We start from the raw sequence: 15,393 nt of genomic DNA, 5'->3' as shown, positions 1-15,393 counted from the left end.
CAAAAAGACTTATTGGAATCTTTTTTTGTAGTCACAGCACCCACCGGACTTGTTGCACACAATTCAAATGGTAATACTTTGCATCCACTTCTCATGTTGCTAGTGGAGCATGACAACAAACGGAAGTACCATAGGTTTTTTGCTAATGCATGTGATGAAGCATCAAGAGTTCTTAAAAAACTGAAGGTTCTGTTTATAGATGAGCTGAGCAGGGTATCAAACTTAATGCTCGCCTTTGTTATCCTGACATTGAAAGAAGTTCTCAGGACAGACTATGATCCTCCCTTTGGTGGTAAACATGTTGTAGAGTTTGGGGATCAACTTTAGCTGACTGCTGTGAATGGTCAGCCAGTTTTCAATAAACTGCTCCATGAACAAGCTAGAAATTCATTAGGCAGCTTTGGATATACTAATATTTGGTTGAATTTTCTCTACAGAGAGCTTACTATGAATCTGAGAAATACCTCAAATGAGGAATATAGAGATATTTTGAAAGACACTCTGAAGGACCTGTAACAGAAGACCTCTTAAAATTTTCAAAAATAATTGTGTGCCTTATGGCAACTTTGGACATAGTTTAATACAGAAATGTTCACATTATAGAAATTAGATTTTATTAATCTTTAATGTAAAACGTCAAGGTATATATTTACCAATGTCTTAATCAGTAAAGAAGCTGGCAGGAGTAAAGAAATCAGTGTCTAGTGCAACAGGTCTAGAGGAAAATCTAAGCCTCTGTAAAAATCATAGAATCTTTCTGCTTTGGAATTTGAATATCAAATATGGTTTAGTAAATGGTGTTAGGGGAAATGTGACAGACTTCATCACATATCCCAATCAAAAATAGTTTCAGTACATTTTCATATAACCAAATAGAGTTACCAAAACAAAAATGTAGCTATAGTGTTAGATGTTTGTTAGTGAAAGATTTACATGTGCGTAGAGAACAGTTTCCCATATATTCTCCCTATGTAGTTACTATACATAAGCCTCAAAGACTAAGGGCCCGATTTAGAACTTAGCAGACGGTCACAACGGTGACGGATATCCGGTCCCCCAAAATCTAAATCCCATAGAATATAATGGGGTTTGGATTTCAGCAGACGGGACATACTTCACCGCTGTGATAGAGTAACCCGTCTGCTGAGTTCTAAATCAGGCCTTAGGTCTAGATGTAGCACTTATAAATGTAGGTGAAAAAGTATTCAAAGAGGGGATGTCTTATGTTGCATAGTCACGTGTTAAGTCACTTTCAGGGCTGCACCCTGTAGATTTTGATGAGAGCAAAGTAAACGCAGACTGCTCATGTTCCAAGGATCGATTGAGAAGTCTGTATGCTCCTCATCTGGGTCAATATGGATATTCTGTCTCACATGTAAGCTCACTAAAATGAGTGAGAAAAGGGACAGACAAATCAAAGGTAGTTGAAAAAAGTGAGAGTTAAAGACATAGCAGAATTGTTTAGATGTCAGTTCTCCAATGTATTTGGAGTTAGCTCATTTTGTAATGTAGTTCACAGTGTTACACTTTTTTCTTTTCACTTCTCAAGAAGATGCTTACAAATTTCTAATGGTGCTGTTAGCCATTCTAGAAAGGAAGTAAATAACAATAAATTATACTTCTGGAAGAAGCTAACTACTCCTGGCAGCATGAATGTGAGAATCTTCCATGTACCACAACTACTTACATTCGCTGACTTGTGGATGCAACCGTGACCGATTGCAAAATAGTGCCATTTGATAAAATTAATAAGAAAGATGTGCAAAATATTGTATGTGCAGATTATAGAACTGAAGTTCTATCAACTCTAATTGTTATTTGTCATCTTGATGCTTTTAAGGTGTAGAGCAGATGGCACTAAAAGTAAAACTTCAATTTCCAAATTTAAACCAGGACAGACGTTTCTAGGAGGCAAAACATACATTACAGTCAGCATCATATTTAATGAGGTGAGAAAGTAGTAGGCCAAATCACTACATAGTCTATTTGAAAAGAGTATGTGGATGGAAGAGTGTAATCATACTTGTCTTACATTCAAACAGAGATGACCAAGGCAATAACCAAACTCATATTTAATTTTTCTTCAGCCAAAGTTCTAGTACAATTAGCGCTGATTGCATTACAAATAGGTATTCAATATTTATTGGATATCTTCTGGATGTATTTCATCATGTGGCCAGACAAGTGTGCAACCGCGTAAGGATTTCTCTAGTTCAATGGAGTTGTGGCTTTGTGATGGTGTCATATTTGAATCATAGACTTTTAAGTAAAATAGTGTGAAAATGGTGTGGGACTGAGAGTGGTGTGATGTTTCTGCTCTCTATACATTATAGTCTGGCATGCTAAGACTTAGGCCCTCATTATGGTGGTTATTATGAACATGGCGGTCTGGACCGCCACGCCTGCGGTTGCGGTCATTACCGCCAACAGACTGGTGTTCCAGACGGCCATATTCTGAACACAGCAGTGTACTGTTTGCAAAGCAACCAGTTCACTACCACCCACCGCCAGGCCAGATTCAACCGCTTGGCCGAATGTAGGGACATTTGACCGGGCGGTGGAGGCTTGACCAGCGGTGGGATTTTGATCCCATTTCCACCAGGCATTTCCTGGCAGGATACCCCATCAGGTAATCCCTGGTGGAAAGCATACGGGTGACAGGAATAACCATTCCTGTCACCTGTATGTGAGACGTCAGGCCCCCCCTTGCCACTACAACCACCCACCCCTCCAAGCCCCTAGATCCGCCCCACCCTCCGAACCCGTAAAATCGACCCTCCACCAGCAGAACCCCATGTAGGCCCCCCCCAGCTCGATCCTCAACATCCCCCACCCCTACATACAGGGCCCTCCAAACCCCAACCCTCCACATCCTCATGCATTCATTTACCTACATTTACACATGCATACATACACTCAGACACCCCCACATACACTCACGCACTTACCCATGCACTCACACTCTCACACACACACACCCCGCCCCCCATTCCTTCTCGGACAGCACTTACATCCTCTGTTGCGCTGTTCCAGGAGGGGACGGGCTCCCTGGATGCTGCTCCGCCACCATCACCGCCTCTCCATGCACCGCCACACCTATAAATGCATCATAATAGGCGTGGCGGAGTCTTGACTGATGTGGCAGTTAGGGAGGAGCAGCATCCTCCCCCACCACCGATTGCCAGCATGGCGCCTGGCGGCCGCTCCAGGCATCATTATTTGGCTGGATGCATACCACCATCAATGGTGGTCTTCTGTTGACCGCCGGCATGGTTGGCGATGGGGCATCCCGCCAAGTTCATAATGTGGGCCTATGACTTTGGCGGTCAGCTGACCGCCACGCCAGTGATGGCGGTAGTACAGCCGCCAGGCTGTCGATGAAGACCGCCATATTATGACCACGCTGTGAACTGCCAGTCCGGTCCTCCCACTGACCACGAGGTTCGCCATCTGGAGGAACACCATTTACTGTCCACCATATTACGACATGGCAGACCACCAGGATTTCCTGGGCGGGGCCACCGCCATGAAAAGCCTGGCACAAACGACCCATATAAATGGAGATAGTCACCTCTAGGGACACAGAGGAGTCCGCGGGCACCATAGAACCCAAACTGGAAGTCCTGCCGATGCTGTACCACGCAATGGGAGTCCAGGAGCAGCAACGTCGACAAAGACAACAACGGTTAGTACAGCCGCCTAGCACACAGGGGAGGAAGGGGAGAGTGACACACCCACACGCACAACACACACAAAACACACATACCACACACAGGGAACAATCCGCTGAAAAATACAACAATTACAGAAGCCAGAAGAAAAGAAAGCTAGGGCAAATAACTGTGATTCAACCACTGTATTCTGGTTGGAATAGTTCCCACAACAAATCAGGAACTATATATAAAGGGCCATTGGGCAGTCCAATTGTCCATGACTACCCAAAGGACAATGAATTAGGCCCAACTTGACTCCTGAAAGCCCAAGTGACTCCACTGGGCAGGGACATCAATGTGGAAGGCAGGAACCTCAGGGGGTGGGGGTGGGAGTGTCATCTTCTTAGAAGGGGGTTCTTTCTTTGGACTTTGGTTTGGGAGGGGGTGGGCTCTTGCTCCTCTGTTTAGGGGTGGGGGAGTGGGCCTGGGGTGGGGTGGGAGAGGCTGCTTTGTGTCCCAGAGTGGAAGCCTTCTTAGCGGGGGAGGGACATTGGAAACACTAGGGGGGCATGGGAGGACTGGGAACTGGAGGGACTGGGTTGGGGAGCTGTAGGTTGCATTTCAGGACAACACGGGTGGGTCAGGAGTAGGGAAGATGTCAAAGGCGGAAAGGAAAAGATTTTAGGTACAGTGGAGTGGAGTGTGGGAGGAGGTTTGGGAATGGAGGTAGGGGGAGTGGTTGTAGGAGGTGTAGATGTGCTGGAATGGGTTGTAGGTGCATGTAAAGTGTGCGGGTGCGATGTGGATGGCTGTTGAGTGTCTGAGTGGGAGCGTTTTCGTGTTTTCAGAGGAGGGGGGCAGAGAGGGAGGGAGAGGACAAACAGGTGGTGTGGATGTATGTTGGGGTAGTGTCTGCAAGTAAGGTGGGTGTTCTACATGTGGATGTGATGGTGGTGATGGTGACTGTGCATGTGGTGAAAGGGGTGCTAGTCTGCATGTCTGCTGTTGTGGTGACTGGGGCAAGGCTGAACAGGTAGCAGGATCTAGGATGAAGTGCTTGCAGGTGTGAGTGCTGATATGACTGTGAGGGAGGAGGTGGAGGGGGAGACATTGGAGGCAGTGGCTGTGAGTGTGCTTCTGTTTGTTGGCTGTGTGTATGCTTGTGGTGTGATCTGTGGTGCTTGTGCTTGTCTTTGTGTCCTGTCTGTTGTCTTGGGTGTATGGTCTTCTGATTGTGTGCCTAGGATTGGTGGGGGAGAGGGCTCAGGTAGTTGGAGGGGGGACAGAAGAACTAGGGACACTGGCTGCCATCAAAGAAGAAACCAGAGCCTGAAAGGATCTCTGTAGGCCAGCCAAGCCACTGTGAATGCCCTCCAGGTAGGCACTGCATTGCTGCATCTGGGATGCCAGCCCATGGATGGCATTCACTATGGTTGACTGCCCTACAGAGATGGGTCTCAGGAGGTCAATATCCTCCTCAGTGAGGGCAACAGGGCTGACTGGGGCAGGGGCTGAGGTGCCTGTGGCAGAGGAGATGCCCACCCTCCTGGGTGAGTGTGAATGGGCAACAGTGTGGGGGGCTACTGGGAGGGAGGTGCTGGAACAGGGGGTGGCAGAAGATGACAATGCTGGGGTAGTCCAGGAGGGGTCCGCCCATCGGAGGAGGAATCAGAGTCAGGTGGTGTAGCTCATGTCTCCCCCATGGTGCTCCCCTCGCCCTCCAACCCACTGGTCCTCTCGGCATCGGTGGACACTGCCTCCTGGGTCCCGTGGGCTGCAGCTCCACCACTCACCGGTGCCCCTGCTCCTTCACCAGATTATGCTAATGCACACAAGGACAGGGGAAGAAAAGGAGGGAGGGTGGGGGAGAAAGAAAGGGAGCACAGGGGCAATAACAGCACATATGGCATGCACATCACAATGACTCACTGGTAATTACACTATGCAGTAACAACCACAATACCACACCATTGCCTGGGAACAACAGCTCAAATGAACTCTGAAGACACAACCATCTGCACACCTACTGAGACTCACTAATCCATGTCTTCCTGTTGTCAAAGGCACAGCTACACTACTCCGACAAAGTGACTGCACAATGTGCAATTGCCAGGTAACACCACTTAGGCAGTGGACATCAGAACATCACTCTAACACTGATGAGTCAGGATGTAGGCCCTTACTGAAGCTGGAATACCAGCAAATGACCAATACCAATTGAAAATACCACTTACCATAGCTATGCAGGACTTAACAACATAACCTACAAGGGCATACTGAGGCATACACTGACTATACCTTGCATCCAAAGACCATGCCAGGCATGAGGAATGAAATGTACACTGTGTGCACTCACCCCCTTATGGCTGCTGTGCTGCCCTCAAGTGCCCATCCAACTCTGGGTTGGCCACTGCCAGAATGCGGGCCATTAGGGGAGTCAGGGTCTGACGGGCAACAATCGCCTCGTTGGGAGGACGTCCCCAGCTGGGCCTCTGCTGTCTTCCGGGCCCAGCATTGCAGGTCCTCCCACCACTTTCTGCAGTCGGTGCTCCGAAGGGCTATGGACCCCAGGGCCCGCAAGTCCTTAGCAATGGCACGCCATAGTCCTTTCTTCTCATGGGAGCTGACCTGTATAGGAAACACAGACAGAAGGACTCCATTAACTACAGACTACATTCTGTTACAGCAATGGACTACATACTGCATTGATCCCACATTCATATTACACATCATTCACACCTCTGTGTACATACTGCATGCAGCAAACAACACTCCCTAATGGACACACTGCATGCACACACATGCATCTACATGCAGCCATGTCACATCCAAAATACCTAAAAGGTGCTCACCTGTTGTTCTGGAGGGCCATACAACTGTCCACACAAGGGTAGGACCCCATCCTAAAGCGTCTCCAGTTCTTTGGATGTCAAGGCTGGGGCCCTATCCCCTGTAGCACGGGCAATTGTGGGTTCCAGACACAGGACACAGCAGCTCACACAGTGGAGGTCTTGATAGGGTGAAGTCAGGAGACAAGTGACATGGGCATCTGAAAATGGCAGTCACGTCTGCACTGGTAATCACGTCAACGCCCACGGTGATCAACAGTTGCCTCTGTGCTCCCTAGACTGCAATGTTAACCAATGAGGAGTTGCACAGGGGTTCAGACCGCTCTCCGCCATGCCATCAAACGTTGGCAGAGTGAGGTCACTTCCACCTGTCCTCTGCATACAGTGCAGGCTAGTGGCAGTTCCTGATGATAGTACTCATGGTAGTCTATTAAATGTGCGTCATAAGTACATATGGTACACACCACGGCAATTCCAACACATCTAGATTTTAGGTTTGGTGGGAGACTCTTGCTCTTCAATGAGAGCTCATACCAGTGCACTGCTTGCAGAAGAGTAGCTGACAAAAATGGTACAAATCACATTGTATGACTATGACTACATCTGTGAGCCAGTATGGCAAATGAATGAGAATGTATGGTTTCAGAAGTCCGTTTGTATGTAGAGTACACCAGAGCTGATTCCAATCATTGGTTGCCTGAAATAAATGAGACAGCTCTGTTTACTGTGATGTTGTGTCTATCCTTCCTTCTATCACACACTTGTGATGTTTGGTTTGTTTAGATACCAACCAGTGCGGAGATGGAGGAGGAATGCACCCTTGTACAGACCCCTAGTCGAATTGGCTATACTGGAGGAATGCCAAATAATTCTCACCTGTCGTCTGGACAGGGCCACAATAATTTGAACTGTGTGCACAATTGTAGGCAGATCTCATTCCTGCTCTTCGTAGTCCTACTGCAATACCTCCTACAGTATAGATGAAATAAAAGCACAAATCCTTCAGTTGTGTTTAAGTGTGTTTACTGAAATGACAAAAAGGAAGGGATAGTGCAACAGAGTGGGGTGATGGTGGATGCAATCTTCAGTGTATTGGTCCAGTTAGTTTGTAGCACAGGTCCAGTATCCATGGGGCCATGGGACAAAGGAGCAGTGGCAGTCCAAAGTTTACAAGGTGTCTCATTGGCACAGAAGGGAGACATGTTGGTGAGGCTCACTTCCTGGCAGTGGTTTGGGTCTTGGCTACAGTCTCTGGTGGATGTCTGGCTCGAAGGAAATGTTTGTAGGGTGGTTCTTCTGCTACACAGGGAGGGGTGCTGGTGGCCTGTGAATCCTGTGGCAGGTCCTCCTGTCAACTAGCTGCAACAGATGTAGAGGACTGGTCAGTACACTGGCTAGTGGAAGGGGCCTGCTGGTGTTTTGTATACTCAAGCATGTTGGTAGCCATATCCTTGAGCACCCCTGCAATGGAGGCCATGGTGGCATTGAAGGCCTGCAACTGCTGCATGACCTCCTGGTGCTGTTCCCCCTGCAACCTCCGGTTCTCCTGCAAGATGGTAAGTACCTCACCCATCCTGAACTGTGATTTCTGGTATGCTCCCAGGACATGTGACAATGCCTCCTGGGCAAACGGTTCCCTGGGTTGGCCCACCCCTTGGAGCACAGGTATCCTCCCCCTTTCCCTGGCCCCCTTTGCCTGTGTCCCCTGAACTGTGTGCCCACTCCCACTGACACCAGGACCTTCTACGTCTTGCCCTCGAGGTGTTGATTTGGGTCCCTGTACAGGTGGGCACACTGTTGATTGACATGTCTTGGGGACAGAGGTTTGGGGATGTTGGGTGGCTGCTATGGTAGTGGAGTCCGATGTGGGGTACTTTTGGATGGACTGGGTGTTGCCTGTGGTGTCTGACTGACCAGTGGTACCAGATGGACCAGGGAGATCTTCCAGATCCAGACATTCAGAGTTGCTATCATCACTGGGGCCTTCTTCTGGTAGACGTGGCACATGCTGCCAGCTGACCTTGGCTGGGGTACCTGTGGGCATGTAAGATATTTGTTAATTTTATTCTCAGATACATATTCAGCATTTATGCGTTACCCTGTGGGATGGGTGTGGTTTTTCTACCTTTGGTTTGTGTATGGTGATGCATTGTGGGATTGGTAGTGCTTCATGCTGGCAATGCACTCATATGTGTGAAAGATGACCTTGGAGAGGTGTGCTTGAAGTGGGTTGGGCATGCAGGGGAAAATTGTTGAGGGTGGTTATGGGGGTGATTCTCATTTTGGGATGGAGTGGGTTGAAGGGAGATACGGTGACAGGGAGACATGCCATGCAGGTGTACGTAATGTTGGAGAAGTAATGGTGACTTAACTGTGTCCTGCCCTCCAGTGATTCCAGTGAGGCTGTAATATGTAATTTCCTTTTGTACTTTATATAATTTTGTACATTATCTTCTTGCATGTGTTCCACGTGCGTGGCTCCAATGGAACCTTTGTTTCATTGGTTGTTCTTCTGGGTTCTGGAGTGCGGGCGGCTCGGTTCTGAGTCGCCCGTTATTCCAGGACGGAGAGGCAGCTACGTGCGTGGGTCCCTTTTGGTCTGAATAAACTTACCGACTCATCTTGAGACTCCGGCTCTTCATTTTATAGGCAAGTGTCCTGCCACATATTTGGTACCAGGAGTGGGGTACAAGGAGTTACCTCAAAAACAGGACCCATCGGGGAGCTGCTGCCTTTTGGTGTGCTGAGTTCCGGCGCCGTTTCACCTTCTGTAAAGAAGTGAATCTCAAAGAAGAGGCTTGTAATGTGATTGGCTGAGCTGGAAGGTGTGAGTAGGAGGGGCACATTTTTTATTTGCTTTAGTTGGACAGGCCATAGGCACTACGCTACCATTAGGCCCATGGTTGCTGTGGTGATGGATTCCTCGCACTCCACACGCGCTACGCAGAAGCGCTTCTAAAGTTGCCTTGGTAACAGATTTCTCGTGCTTCTTACGTGCTCCTTTTATGACGTTGCTTTGTTTACGCTTGAGCTGCTAGCATCAATTTGAAGACGGATTCTTCGTGCTTGTACACTCCCTACGTGGCTCTTCAGACGTTGCCCTGGTTACTGTGCACTTACTGTACCGCACTTATTAAAAACATTAAAATTTGCCTGTACTGTTTTATCACTTCCTGTTTTATTTTAAAGGAAAATATATTTGTGTAATTTCTCAAATTTATTATGGCATCCAATCAAAATATTGTACAACCACCAGTTTTTCTACAGAAAGCAGGTAAACCTGACATTAAATGGGCTGAATGGGTCCGCATTTTCGAAAACTATCTGGCAGCCATTGATGCTGTGGATATTTCTCCTAATTGGAAGAAGTCTTTATTATTTAACCATCTAGGTATTGCAGCTCAAAGAATATTCGATAATCTACCAGCTATTTCATCTCCTGCTGGAGGCGACGTACTATGGAACTGCTATATTGAAGCGAAGGAACGTATGGCAAAGCATTACTCTGGAGACTCTGATGTACTACTGGAAAGGTTTAATTTTGCCATGCACAAACAAATGAGTGATGAGTCTATTGAGGAGTATATCACTAATTTGAGAGTTTTAGTAGCTAAATGTGAATTTGGTTCAAATACTGATGTTTATATTTGGGATCAGTTTGTGTTTCATTGCTTTCACAAAAAGATTCAAGAAAGACTTCTATCATGTTGTAATCCAACTTTGGATGAAGTGTTGGTTTTAGCTAAAGGGATTGAAAGGTCCATAAATACTTCCAAAGTTTTGGCTAATCAGAACAGCACTGTTGATCTTATTAGTGACAAAGAAGATATTTGTGCCATTCATAACAAACAGGCAAAGATAAAAGGGGTTAAATATTCAAAACAGTGTTTCCGTTGTGGCTCAAAATTTCATATTGGTAATGACACTTCCTGTCTGGAACATGGCAAAAAATGTAATAATTGTCGAAAAGTGGGGCATTTTCAAGCTGTGTGCCAGTCACAACCCTCAAACAGAGGCTCGTATTGTAAAGTTAAGATCAACAGTGTTGACGTTGATGAAGAAATTGCACAGACTTCTAATCAATTTTCTAATATGTTATTAACCATTGACTTTCCGGATGGTCAGAGTGGGAAAACTGAGAAAATTATTAAAGGGGCTGTGTGTGACGTAGTGATTCGTTCTCAAACCATTCCTGTTTTAGCCGATTCAGGAGCCCCCATCACTATCTTAGCAGATCACACGTTTTTTAACTTGTGGAAAGGTTCTATCGACTTACAATGTCCTGATGTTGCTCCCAAAGCATTTGGGGAACAAGACATTAACCTTTTGGGTTATTTTGTGTCACATCTCAAATGTCTTGGCAGATCTATTGTGACGAAAATGTATGTTACTGTCAAAGGGCGTAATATTGTGGGTTGGAAGGATTTAACACGTTTGGGAATAATACTGCGTCCTGGCAATGATGTTCCAGTGATTTTAGGGGAAATTAACTGATTTATTCCTATCAGACTCAGTAGCCAATGTGTGCATATCTAAGGACACTACGCAAAGCATTATTGATTTGTTTCCGGAAGTCTTCATAGACCACATTGGGAAAGTTCAGGGCTATGAGCATTGCATTAAACTCAAGAAAGGTGCAACTCCTGTTGTGCATAAAGTAAGACCCGTACCCCTGAGTGTAAGAGCAGACTTGAAGTCTTTATTACATAAACTCCAATCTCAAGGGATAATCGCTCCTGCAGATGCCTCAGAATGGGTATCACCCATTGTAATTACCATGAAACAAAATGGCGAGTTGAGACTGTGTGTTGACTTGAGATCTGTTAACCAAAACATTGTCATAGATGGCCATCCTCTTCCACGTATTCAAGAAATGATTAAGAGTCTGGGTACCTGCAAAGTGTTTTCAACCATAGACCTTCACTCTGCGTACCACCAACTTCTGTTGAGTGAATCTTCTCAAGAGATAACCACTTTTGTAACTCCATTTGGAGTATTCAAATATTTACGCTTACCTTTTGGTCTTGCTTCAGGAGCAAGCGTTTTTCAAAAGTTGATGGATGATCTATTTGCTGACTTGCCTCAGGTATTGGCTTTCCAAGATGACATTTTGATACACACGGTGTCAGAGAAAGAACATCTAGAAATAAAAAAAAAAGTTTTAAGTATCCTAAAGGAAAAGGGTATGACAGTAAAGCCTGGGAAGTGCAAATTGTTTGTCAATGAGGTGGAATATCTTGCTCATGTCATTTCTGGTGAGGGAATCAGACCTAAATTTAGCAATGTGGATGCTGTTAGAAAGGCATGTCCACCCTCTGATAAAGATGCGTTAAAATCCTTCCTAGGACTTTGTGAATATTACGCTAGATTTGTTCCGGGGTATGCCATGGAAGTGCAACCTCTTAGATCATTGCTTAAAAAAGAAACTAAATTTGAATGGACAATTGATTTAAATTCTACATTCGATAGGGTTAAAGATTTGGTTATCAATGCGCCTGCGTTACAACCCTTTGACCCTGTGGGTAATCCATTTGTCATGGTAGACGCCAGCTTAATTGGAATTGGGGCTGTTTTTGGTCAGTGGGTGAATGGTGGGGAAAACACTGTTGCTTTTGTGTCTAGGATGTTATCGGAGACAGAGAAACATTATAGCACCATCGAAAGAGAGGCCTTAGCTTGTGTGTGGGCAGTTCAGAAGTTTAGAACATATATTTGGGTCAATAGGTGTGAGGTGTTCACAGATCATAAACCCTTAGTTCATTTGTTGAATGGAAATGGTCTGGGTAAAGCATCGGCACGGTTAGTTCGTATTCTATCCAAGTTGCAAGAATACAATCTGGTGCTGAAATATGTGCAAGGAGGCATGAACTTTCGTGCAGATTGTTTGTCTCGTTTGCCTTTACCCTATGAGGCCTCAGTGGAGATTGATGCAGAACAGGAGTGTGTGGTAGCCCTGGTGGACATTTTGGCTGTATCTAACAATCATGTTTCGGAGCAAGAATGGGTGCGGGCTATGTCCTCAGACTCTACTTTGTCTAAAGTAGTAGGATTTTTGAAGACCAAATGGCCTGCGGAGAGAAGTTCGTCAGGGGAGCTTAGAGCTTTTTATCATGTGTCAAATGAGCTCACATGTGAAAATGGTATTTGCCTGAGGGGCAATCTCATTCTTCCTCCTACCAACATCAGGGACAAGATAATTAAACTAGCCCACGAGGGTCATTTGGGTAGTTCAGCTACGTCCAGAAAACTTAAAATGTCATATTGGTGGCCTAGTTTAGATAAGCAAGTTGCTTCTTTTATCAACAGGTGCCCCGAATGTATTGTTTCAGATAAACATTGGAGGACTGTCCCTAAGCCTTTATATCCTGTTCCTTTGCCAGAGAAACCTTGGGATAAAGTTGCATTGGATTTCTCGGGCCATTTAATTTGTTACCAAGGCACATGAGATATCTTGTGGTGGCGGTGGATTATTTTTCGAAATGGGTTTATTATTCTTTCACTTCTGAAACCGATTCGGACGTGGTTATCATTTTTTTAAGCAAATTGTTTAGATCAGTAGGGCCTGTCAACACAATTGTTACGGATAATGGTTCACATTTTTTGTCTAAATATTTTTCAGATTTTGGGACTTTACATGATATCAAACATCTCAGATTGGCACTTCATAATCCATCGGCAAATGAATTAGTAGAAAGGGTCAATCGGATTCTTAAGGAAGGAATTCAAACAGCCTTAGCATCAAATGTTGATGTTGCAGAATTTCTGCAAGAGAAAATTTGGGCATACCTATCTACTCCTCATTCAACTACAGGATGTTTTCCATTCAAGTTGCTGAGGGGAAGGGATCCCAGAACCAAACTCGTGCCAAGGTGGATGTTTCATGTCTTGAGTGATATTGACAAAAAATCTCGGTTGGGGGTTAAGAATACAAAGGGAAGTACTGTTTTTGAGAAACAACTTAAGCAGAAATGTAATTTTGATCACAGGTTCCCTACTAAAATAATTGAATTAAAGGTCAATGATTAGGTTTTACTTAAAAAACCTTTTAGAGTAAGGAAAGGAGAATCTAAATTTTATTTTCCATCTAAAGTTCTCAAAGTTACCAGAGCTTCTGTATTTTTAGATGGACGAGGTTGGTGGAGCAGGAGTTGTGTAATTCCTATTAATTCTGAGCAACTCAAGATTGTCAGGAACATGTCTCATTTAAAGGAGGATGAGGATTCAATATTGTCGACAGATTTGCAAGAATTTGCATGTGAAGGGTCTTTGAAATCTTGTAATTTAGATTCTGCTCACAGGAATGATTCTGAGGTTCCGGGTTTTGTTCCTGATCATCAGTCTATTGATAATGGTTCAAATCCTGATGGTGACAAAAACATTGATGATGCTAATTCGAAATATGTTACAACTAAAAGTTCGAGACAAGTTAACTTACCTGTTAAATTTTGAGATTTGATTCTGTCTTAATGTTTCTTTGCTAGTTTATTATAAGGGAGGGAGATGTTGTAATATGTAATTTCCTTTTGTACTTTATATAATTTTGTACATTATCTTCTTGCATGTGTTCCACGCACGTGGCTCCAATGGAACCTTTGTTTCATTGGTTGTTCTTCTGGGTTCTGGAGTGCGGGCGGCTCGGTTCTGAGGCGGCCGTTATTCCAGGACGGAGAGGCAGCAACGTGCGTGGGTCCCTTTTGGTCTGAATAAACTTACCGACTCATCTTGAGACTCCGGCTCTTCGTTTTATTGACAAGTGTCCTGCCATAGATGCCCTCTGGATGCAGGATAGCCAAGACTTTCTCTTCCTATGTTGTCAACAGTGGGGGTCAACCTACAGTCTTCATAATGGCAATGTGGGACCTGGATGCTATTGCACACACCTTTCCCCGCATGTTGTTCCACCTCTTTCTTATGTCATCCCTTGTGCGTGAATAGGTTCCCATTGAGGTCACCCTGTCCACAATTGTCCGTAAACGCTCCATGTTCCTGAATTAATATCAGCTGGACCTGTGCGCCAAACAGCTGTGGCTCTACCCTAACGATTTCGTCTACAGTGACCCGCAAATCCTCATCAGTGAAACAGGGGTTATTTTGTGGGGATATCCCAATTGTGTAGTGGGTATAGTGTGTGTGTTGTGCAGAGGGTGGAATGTTTGGTGGGGTGTAGGTTGTGTGAGTATGTGGGATACTGTGAAGTAGTGATTGAGTGCAGTGTTGTTGTGTGTGTTTTGTGTAAAGGTATGATGTGTGGTTTGTGATGCGTGAAGGGTGTATAGGTGGCTGTGGTTTGTGTGTGCAGTTCAAGAGATGCATGGGCAGGAAACGTGTAGCAGCATTTTTGAATTTGCAAAGAATTGTGGGTTGTGTGTTTCATAGTGCTGTTAGTGGGTGTGTACGGTGTGTGTATGTGTGTCAGGTGTGGGTTTTTCAATCTGTCTAATGTTGGCTTCTGTTGTTGTGGAGTAGCAAAATGGACCGCGGCGGTCCACACTGCCAATGGGCAACTGCCATTTAGTCACCGCTGTGGTGATTCGTGGGTCGTACTCTGGAGGACGGTTTGTTGTAGGCATGGAGAGGAGGGTGGTGGGACCGACTCTCTCCCACCTTTGTTGGCTCTGGCGGGGTTGTAATTTTGGCTGCTTTCTGGCGGTATTGTGTTTGTGACTCAGGATATGGCGGGCGGATTGTTGCCTCTGCGGCGGTCTTTTGGCTGCCCTCACCATGGCGGTCTTCAGTAAAGACCGCCAAAGTAATAATGAGGGCCGTAATCTTTTTTTTTTTCAAAATAAAGGCACCTGCCTCCCCCTCCTTGAACCATATTAGGCCCTGGGGACTCCATTCCCAAGGGCCTTTTTTTTAAGGGGAGGGGCCACACAGCTCTTCTCCCCAAG

General features: G+C 45.5%; 1 protein-coding gene across 1 annotated transcript in view; it reads left to right on the top strand.

Moving 5' to 3' along the window:
- HFM1 (helicase for meiosis 1) overlaps nt 1-15,393 on the top strand; it is a 2,166,952-nt gene that overhangs the window by 1,255,840 nt on the left and 895,719 nt on the right. The gene's annotated exons all lie outside the window — the stretch shown is intronic.

Source organism: Pleurodeles waltl, chromosome 4_2, assembly GCF_031143425.1.
Source record: "Pleurodeles waltl isolate 20211129_DDA chromosome 4_2, aPleWal1.hap1.20221129, whole genome shotgun sequence".
NCBI lineage: Eukaryota > Metazoa > Chordata > Amphibia > Caudata > Salamandridae > Pleurodeles > Pleurodeles waltl.
This window is presented reverse-complemented; position numbering and strand designations above follow the sequence as displayed.